The sequence below is a fragment of the Oncorhynchus clarkii genome, chromosome 2, assembly GCF_045791955.1.
Source record: "Oncorhynchus clarkii lewisi isolate Uvic-CL-2024 chromosome 2, UVic_Ocla_1.0, whole genome shotgun sequence".
Taxonomy (NCBI): domain Eukaryota; kingdom Metazoa; phylum Chordata; class Actinopteri; order Salmoniformes; family Salmonidae; genus Oncorhynchus; species Oncorhynchus clarkii.
The window spans coordinates 79793847-79802823 of NC_092148.1; the positions used below are offsets into that span (position 1 = coordinate 79793847).

At 43.0% G+C, this 8977-nt stretch overlaps 1 long non-coding RNA gene across 1 annotated transcript; it reads left to right on the forward strand.

Annotated features, from left to right (window-relative positions):
- Positions 1-7121: 7121 nt before the first annotated feature.
- Positions 7122-8186, forward strand: LOC139382705 (uncharacterized). Its single transcript, XR_011628656.1, has 2 exons — positions 7122-7402; positions 7581-8186. It is a non-coding gene; the product is annotated as an uncharacterized lncRNA (long non-coding RNA).
- Positions 8187-8977: the final 791 nt, after the last annotated feature.

Consider the following 8977-nt stretch of genomic DNA (forward strand, 5'->3'; position numbering starts at 1 on the left):
CTTTTTTTCCCCTTTTTTCTTTTTTCTTTTCTCCCCAATTTCGTGGTATCCAATTGTTAGTAGTTACTATCTTGTCTCATCGCTACAACTCCCGTACGGGCTCGGGAGAGACGAAGGTCGAAAGCCATGCGTCCTCCGAAACACAACCCGCACTGCTTCTTAACACAGCGTGCATCAACCTGGAAGCCAGCCGCACCAATGTGTCGGAGGAAACACCGTGCACCTGGTGACCTGGTTAGCGTGCACTGTGCCCGGCCCGCCACAGGAGTCCCTAGTGCGCGATGAGACAAGGATATTCCTACAGGCCAAATCCTCCCTAACCCGGACGATGCTAGGCCAATTTTGCATCGCCCCATGGACCTCCCGGTCGCGGCCGGCTGCGACAGAGCCTGGGCTCAAACCCAGAGTCTCTGGTGGCACAGCTGCGATTCAGTGCCCTGGACCACTGCGCCACCCGGTAGGCCATCAATTGGTTTTCTATGGGAATCTAGATTTCTGAGGCATCTGGTTGCAGTTCCTATGGCTTCCACTAGATGTCAACAGTCTTTAGTAATTGGTTGATGTTTTTATTCTGAGTAATGAAGAAGTAGCCCTTTCCTTTCTGGGTGTCGAGCCTAGTGGCCTGTTTTGTTTGCGGCGCGCGACCTGGGGCTGGATCCACTTTCATTTTATCCGCTATTGAACACAGTATATTCCGTTTTAAATTTGATAGATTATTTACGTTTTAAAATACCTAAAGTTGGATTAGGAAAGTTGTTTGAAATGTTTGGATTTACAGGTAACTTTTTAGATAATTTGTAGTCATGTTGGGCGAGTTGGAACCGGTGTTTTTCTGAATCAAACGCGCCAAATAAAGGGACATTTTGGGGATATAACGACGGAATTTATCGAACAAAAGGACCATTTGTGATGTTTATGGGACATTTTAGAGTGCCAACAGAAGAAGATCTTCAAAGGTAAGGCATGAATTATATCGTTATTTCTGAGTTTTGTGTCACACTTGGCAGGTTGAAATATGATTGTCATGTGTTTGTATGATGGGGTGCTGTCCTCAGATAATCGCATGGTTTGCTTCGCCGTAAGGCCTTTTTGAAATCTGACATGGTGGCTGGATTAAGAAGAAGTTAAGTTTTAATTTGGTGTATTGCACTTGTGATTTTATGAAAGTTAAATATTTCTAATAATTTAATTTGAATTTTGCGCTCTGCAATTTCACCAGATGTTGTCACCGGATGTTGTCATTTTAAGCTTGGAAAAGAGACCCTTAAAACCTGTTAGGTTCCAGAATGTCTAGCCGTAACAGGTTTTAAGGGTCTATTTTCCAAGCTTAAAATGATAAACATTCAACATTGGCCATGCTGTCAAAATCTAGCTTGATTTGTGCCCTGCTCAAAACAACTGTTGAGTCAGAACTGGGAAATCTGACTTCAGAGAGTTCAAAACAACTGGGAACTCGGGGGAAAAAACAAGTTCCAACTAAGTCGAGAACTCAGGCCTCTTTCTAGAGCTACGACCTGAATATCACTGACGTCATCATTATTCAACCTTGTTTTTTTATGAGTTCCCAGTTGTCTTGAAAGCCCCATAAATCCAGAGAATGGCAGACTTTGATGACAAAGTTGGATGACAAAATTTTCCCACAAAGGACCGCCGCGCCACCTTCCTTTTCAAATGAGCACAGAAAACAAGGTGAGTCCAAAAATGTCTTGTACGCTGCTGCATAAATGATGTAATATGTCAGGGAGATATGTATTCTGTAGCTAAGAAAGTAATACTAAGTGTACTTTGTGTAGTAAGCTGTTTTCCCCTCTTAAATTCACCAACTGTTTTGACTTCGTGGTGCGCATGTAGTCTATAACCTGTTTTAGAGAAATGTAATAATTTCTGACTTGGTGTACACTCTAAGAAAGGGAAGATACCTAGTCAGTTGTACAACTGAATGCCTTCAACTGAAATGTGTCTTCTGCATATTTGGCGCCCGAAGAACAGTGGGTTAACTGCCTAGAATGAACTGTTCCTCTGCCAGACAAGGCTCCGTTGATAGCCAGGTGTAGCAGTGGTAAGGTGTTAGGACTGCTGTTGGAACTCTGCTGTTGGGACAGCTTTAGGCCCTAACAATTTGTGGGCACCGTTTATCACCGTTATTGTTCAATTAATGTATTGTTTAGTGTTGTGTTGTATTATGTAGTGGCTTTGCTGACATGCACCCCCCCCCCCCCCCCAAAAAAAATGGGTTTGCCCCACCAAGATGTACATACTAAAATCACCACTGGGCTGATCAAAGACAAGAAAGGTCAAACAAGTGTCTATAAGCATAGCATCTCCTCCCATTAACACTGCTGCATTACAGCTCATCCAATTAACACTCAAAATGAATAAACACAACACAGTCACTGCTAAATACAGCCCAGTGATTTACATGGGCAATGAAGCACTTGGGGACCTTGAAGGAACAGTAATGATGCAGAATGTGGGCCATCTCACGCCTTGCTGCGTTTCGACTGCTGACTAACCATGAGATTTAATTTCAGGGTAAGCTTTGTTACTTCTGGGCATGGTCGTATATCAGGGGTATTAAGGCACTGCTGCAGTTCTCGTTTTAATGTCTCATTGATGGGGAAGCTCAGGTGTTGGGGAGAGAAGAGGCCCATGGGGAGCTGATTATCAAACACAGAGTGTGCTGGGTTGGCAATACTTAAATAACGTGGAATTGGAAATGAAAACCCTGCTTGCAGAGAAAGACTCCTGTTTTAATCATCTCAACCCTATGCAAGGAATCACAATTGTGGCAACATTGTACCTAGGAACTAAATCTGTCTGAGAGTTGATGAGCTTGTTCTCGAGCGTTTCAAACAATAATGAGACTGTAATGCTGTCTAAATGAGAGCCCCTACATTTAATTCAATACTAAGAAAGTGAACCTCCTAATCCCATTTACTATTGGTCAGGCTCAGGAGCTGTGAAAGGTCATAAAGAGCTAATCTTTGATTTTTTAAATTATCACAATGACGATATCGCTTTGGAAGTGTCTCATTCTGTCTTCTAAAAGCTGTTTTTTATGTAAAACAATTTGGTAAACACTACCGGTAAAAAGTTTTAGAACACCTACTCATTCAAGGGCTTTTCTTTATTTGTACTATTTTCTACATTCTAGAATAATAGTGAAGACATCAAAACTATGAAGTAACACATATGGAATCATGTAGTAACCAAAAAGGTATTAAACAAATCATATTCTATATTTGAGATTCTTCAAATAGCCACACTTTGCATTGATGACAGCTTTGCACACTCTTGGCATTCTCTAACCTCCCTGTAGGCTGTCTCGTTGTTGTTGGTAATCAAGCCCACTACTGTTGTGTCATCTGCAAACTTGATGATTGAGTTGGAGGCGTGCATGGCCATGCAGTCATGGGTGAACAGGGACTACAGGAGGGGGCTGAGCACGCACCCTTGTGGGGCGCCTGTGTTGAGGGTCAGCGAAGTGGCGACGTTGTTTCCTACCTTCACCACCTGGGGGTGCCATCAGAAACTCCAGGACCCAATTGCACAAGGAAAGGTTGAGACAGAGGGCCTCCAGCTCGATGATGAGCTTGGAGGGTACTATGGTGTTGAATGCTGAGCTGTAGAAAATGAACAGCATTCTTACATAGGTATTCCTTTTGTCCAGATGGGATAGGGCAGTGTGCAGTATGATGACGATTGCATCGTCTGTGGACCTGTTGGGGTGGTATGCAAATTGAAGTGGGTCTAGGCTGGTTGGTAAGGTGGAGGTGATATGATCCTTGACTAGTCTCTCAAAGTACTTCATGATGACAGAAGTGAGCGTTACGGGGGGGGGGGGAGTCATTTAGTTCAGATATCTTTGCCTTCTTGGGTACAGGATCAATGGTAGCCATCTTGAAGCATGTGGGCACAACAGACTGGGATAGGGAGCAGGTCTGCGCATGCTCTGAGGATGCGGCTAGGGATGCCGTCTGGGTCAGCAGCATTGCGAGGGTTAACAAGTTTCAATGTTTTACTCTGGTCAGCCATGGAGAAAGAGAGGGCGGGGGCACAGTCCTTGTTATCAGGCTGTGACTGTGCCACTCTATTATCCTCAAAGCGGGCAAAGAAGGTGTTTAGTTTGTCTGGAAGCGTTACGTCGGTGTCCATGACGTGGCTGGTTTTCTTTTTGTAGTCTGTGATTTCCTGTAGACCCTGTCACATACGTCTCGTGTCTGAGCCGTTGAATTGCGACTCCACCTTGTCCCTGTACTGGCATTTCGCTTGTTTGATTGCCTTGCGGGGGGAATAACTACACTGTTTATATTCAGTCATATTCCCAGACCTCTTTCCATGGCTAAATGCAGTGGATTGCGCTTTCAGTTTTGCGCGAATGCCGCCATCCATCCACAGTTTCTGGTTAGGATAGGTTTTAATAGTCACAGTGGGTACAACATCTCTAATGCACTTCATTATGAACGCACTCATCGAGTCAGCGTATTGGTCGATGTTGTTCTCTGAGGCTGACCAGAACATATTCCAGTCTGCGTGATCAAAACAATCTTGAAGCATGGCTTCCGATTGGTCGGACCAGCGTTGAATGGTTCTCGTCACTGGTACATCCTGTTTGAGTTTCTGTCTATTACACGGTAGGAAATTTGCTTTGTTAAAATCCCCAGCTACAATAAATGCAGCCTCAGGATATATGGTTTCCACTTTGCATATAGTCCAGTGAAGTTCCTTGATGTCCGTCTTGGAGTCTGCTTGAGGGGGAATGTACACAGCTGTGAATGTAACTGACGAGAATTATCTTGGTAGGTAAAATGGCCAGCATTTGATTATATGGAATTTTAGGTCGAGCGAGCAGAAGGACTTGAGTTCCTATATGTTGTTATGAATTCACCATGAGTCGATAATCATGAAGCATACACCTCCACCCTTCCTCTTCCCAGAGAAGTGTTTAGCTTTGTCGGCGAGATGCATAGAGAAGCCCGGTGGCTGAACCGATTACGACAACATATCCCAAGAGAACCATGTTTCCGTGAAACAGAGAATGTTACAATCTCTGATGTCTCTCTGGAAGGCAACCCTTGCTCGACTATTTAGCGCGCACCGCTAACTAAGCTAGCCGTTTCACATCCATTACACAGGCATCAGCAAAGCCTGGGCAGGAGAAACATGCATGGATGAAAGAATGTCAGTTAGAAAGATAGAAGTGAGAGGCAAAGTGAACTTTATTGGAAAAAACAATTGCAGTATCTGTTGTTTTTTTGTAAACATGCTTTTAAAGAGACATTACCTTGAAGTTTGTGATAGATATCAAATCATTCTGAGATATGGATTATTTTCTTCAGTATCTGCACACAGTGAACTGTAGTCTACGGTATGAATCAGAAATAGGTTATCAGATTTCACTGGGTAGCAAAGTTTGATATTTCTTTATGGAATGTAATCAGAGAGGAGCCTCAGCCTCATCAAGTTATGTGTTCCTGCTTGAAGCAGAAGCTTGTCCTCAGGGTCTGTAATGATGGTAACGGTGAACTGGATACTCACAGGCTTCAATCTAATTACACTGCTGCAGTTTAGAACCTGAAGGCATTCTATTATGTTAGCAGTGCGCTCACAGAACCTAAAACACTTGGATGCCTTCACTAAAAACTCTCAGAGCAATATCCGCAACTCAACCATAATACATCACTTTCTTCTTCCAACTTTTTTTTAACCATCTCAATGTAATATTTGGCCTTTGCCTTTTCTGTAGGCCTATGTGACTTTCATTAAAGAACAATAAAGGCTGTAATGACTTTAAATGCATAAAACATCATCTCTACTCGACTCATTTCCATATCATGTGTAAGGATATATCATGTGATAAATGCACTAACTGTAAGTCACTCTGGATAAGAGCGTCTGCTAATGACTAAAATGTAAATCAGGGTTGTCTGAAAAAAAAATCTAGCACAATGACCACTCAAAACCCGGCCACAAGGCTTAAAAAATAGCAACAAGAGGAGTTGGCACTTTAGGGAGAGAAGTATGTAGCCATCTCGTGCTGTTAGTTTGTTGATCTCACATCAATTGCCATGCCCCCAGTTGTCCGGGAAAAAATGGTTACTTTGAAAAGGATGTCGTGGTTGAATATGTATTGGTCGCGGATTGAGGGTTTTTGGGCAACTTCTAAATTCGACCAAGCCGCCATGACATTTCTCTGAGAAAAAAATATTCGATTAATTTCACCGTTACCTGCTGCTGCTGACTATCAGGCAGTGGGGCAGGCTGTTACTGAGTGAACGAGAAAGTGGTGGGGAGGGCTGAAGGTGTGTGTGTGTTGAGGGAGCGCTGCAGGCAGCAGGGAGCTTAGTGAGTGAGAGGACAGCATCGCTGCCCTGCTCTCTATCACTCAGCTGTCAACACACACACGCGCGCTCAGTACTCCCACTCCCTCCCCACTACTCACTCTCCCTCCCCACTACTCACTCTTCCACTCAGCAACCATGGCGGCCGCGGTGCAATTTAAAAGTAGGACAAAAACCCGTTATCCGCGACCAATAACACTGTAATAAAACAGCAGGGAGCAGGCCTCGAACCCTCGGAACTTCTTGTCCGAAGTCCAGCGCGCTATCGACTGTGCGGCTAAAGCATGCTCATGCGGCAGAGTCGATGTCCGCGCTTATAAACCCAGGGTCGTTACAATACATTTTCACCCCCGACATCGTTTTCAAAGTAGACTAATTTTCAGAAAACTGGGGACATGGCAACGCTGATGTAAATAACCACACACTTTGGGCTTGTTCGACATTGCCGCCGATCGTGCAGGCGATTTACCAATGACACATGACGGCTTTGATCCTCTCGAACACGGCCATTATGTTTGAGTAAAATACCTGTGAGTTTGTGCTACCATCTCGTGGTCAGGCATGTATAATACTTGTCAAATCTGCACACAATTTGTTTTATATTAGCCTGTATCAGTCGTCTGTAATATTCATATAGCTGATAATTTAACACCGGCTCTGATTTTTTAAGTGCTTTTTAATATTTTCACTATTTGCTGTTGAAAATCTGAAATGTGCAGTTGAATTTCTTGAGGACGGAACTAGTTAATCAGATACTGGGGACTACATTTGTGATGCACCAGTGCAATTTCGTGTCTTCTTCCAGTTTAGCTTGAGCTGCTGTTCATTGCAGAAACAACAACACCCTAAAAGGCACATCTGTTGGCTACTTCGGTCATGTTTCAGAATTCTTTAAGATGAGTTAATGAAACTCGGAGTATTCAAAGGTTTGTCAAATATGTGATTGTTTTACGGGGCATAGGACCTCTGCCTGTATCTGTAAGGCATTTGACAGTTGTGAAGGACTTCGACACATCCTTGCTCGAATTTGTTGTTTGTCCACTATCCAAAAAGCAATTGAGGTGAGTCATGTTATACATTACCAGATTTATACTAGTTTACCTAATCCAACGACGATCTTGTTTTGCTATGGCATAGCTGAGACAGAAACACCACTTTTTGTCTCAGCTGTATAGGTAGCATCAGCTAACAGTTAGCTAGCTAGCCTAATTGTTGTACTCTCGTCTTCTTATCACGCAGGTACGAGGTAAATACCAATGAACTCATCAACGAGGAGCTTGGCATCGCATACCCGATATTTGATGGGATTCCCAACATGATTCCCAATATGCAAGATTGATTAAAAAAGAACCTGAAACACCAGTGAAACCAGCACAGCAGGCATAAAACACAAACAGTAAAGACTCAAGAAGATCTTGACCCTGAACAGTTTAAATTAGTTGTTAGCTAGAAGTCAATATGTTATCTCTCTCTACCCTCACAGTACTGGTTCCTATAGTCTCCCTATTTGGACTTTTCTATTCTGCAACTGTGGATGATAATTTCCCTCAGGGATGTACAAGCACTAGCAGTGTGTGTTTCTACAGTCTTCTGTTACCAGTCACCATCCCAGTCTATGTGTTTTTTCATCTATGGAAGTGGATTGGAATCAAGCTATTCAGGCACAATTAGTGTACGCTTTACATGAATAGTGTTTCAGTTGAATGTCACTAATAATAAAGGTTATCAATTAGTGATGTGTACTGTGGTGATGGTATTGCACATGAAGCTGCTATTGCTACCACAGCTAATGATCCACTATATGATTGTAAGAAAATGACAAATTAATAAACTTTATTTGATGAGTGACATGCAATTTCTTCCATAAAATGTGCATTAATACATGTTTTTATTGAATGTGTTTTTAATTAAACTTAAACATATAAAACTATAAAATGAACCTATTTTGGAAACCTGGGACAAAGAACGCCACAAAGCAAATCTATCCTTGTATGACTATCACTAATAACATTGTATTGTTTTTGACTTTTTTTTAGTTCTTGAGGGGAAGTTTGGGTTTAAACTTCACTTGTTACTTTTTTGTTTTCTTCCTACCACAGGCCTGTGTAAGTTTCATCAAGGGAGATTGTGGTCTTGGGGACTGTCCCTCGCCCTTCATCTTAAAGAAGAAAGATTCATTCAGTCTCATTTGAACTGCCTTAACTTGACTCTTGCACCGCCAGAATGGGTCATTCTCTTCACTTGACGTTGTGTCTGACTTTTGGCCAAGTGGGGGGCTGGTTTCCTCTTCATTGGCTTTTCTTTGAGATGGGGGATGTATGCCCATCTCTGCCCTCGTCCTGTTAGGGAGAGACAGGTCAGTAGGTTGCTCTGAGCACTCGGCAGCTCCACACGACTGGTGAAACCTGAGGAATGTGGAGATCTCTGAGGTAAAGAAGTTCTCTGTTTGAGTGGCTGTCTCAGATGTTGACTTCCAGAGCAGTGGCTCCTCTTTTGGCTCTATGAGTGACTTGGTATGCCTGGCCAATTTTGTGGTGTTGGCTTCACCAGTGCCTCCACTGCTGGAGTGATCTGAAGATGTTAGTACTCTGAATTTCTTCTGAGTTATGAACAGGTCCTCACTGTTGGCATCTTCA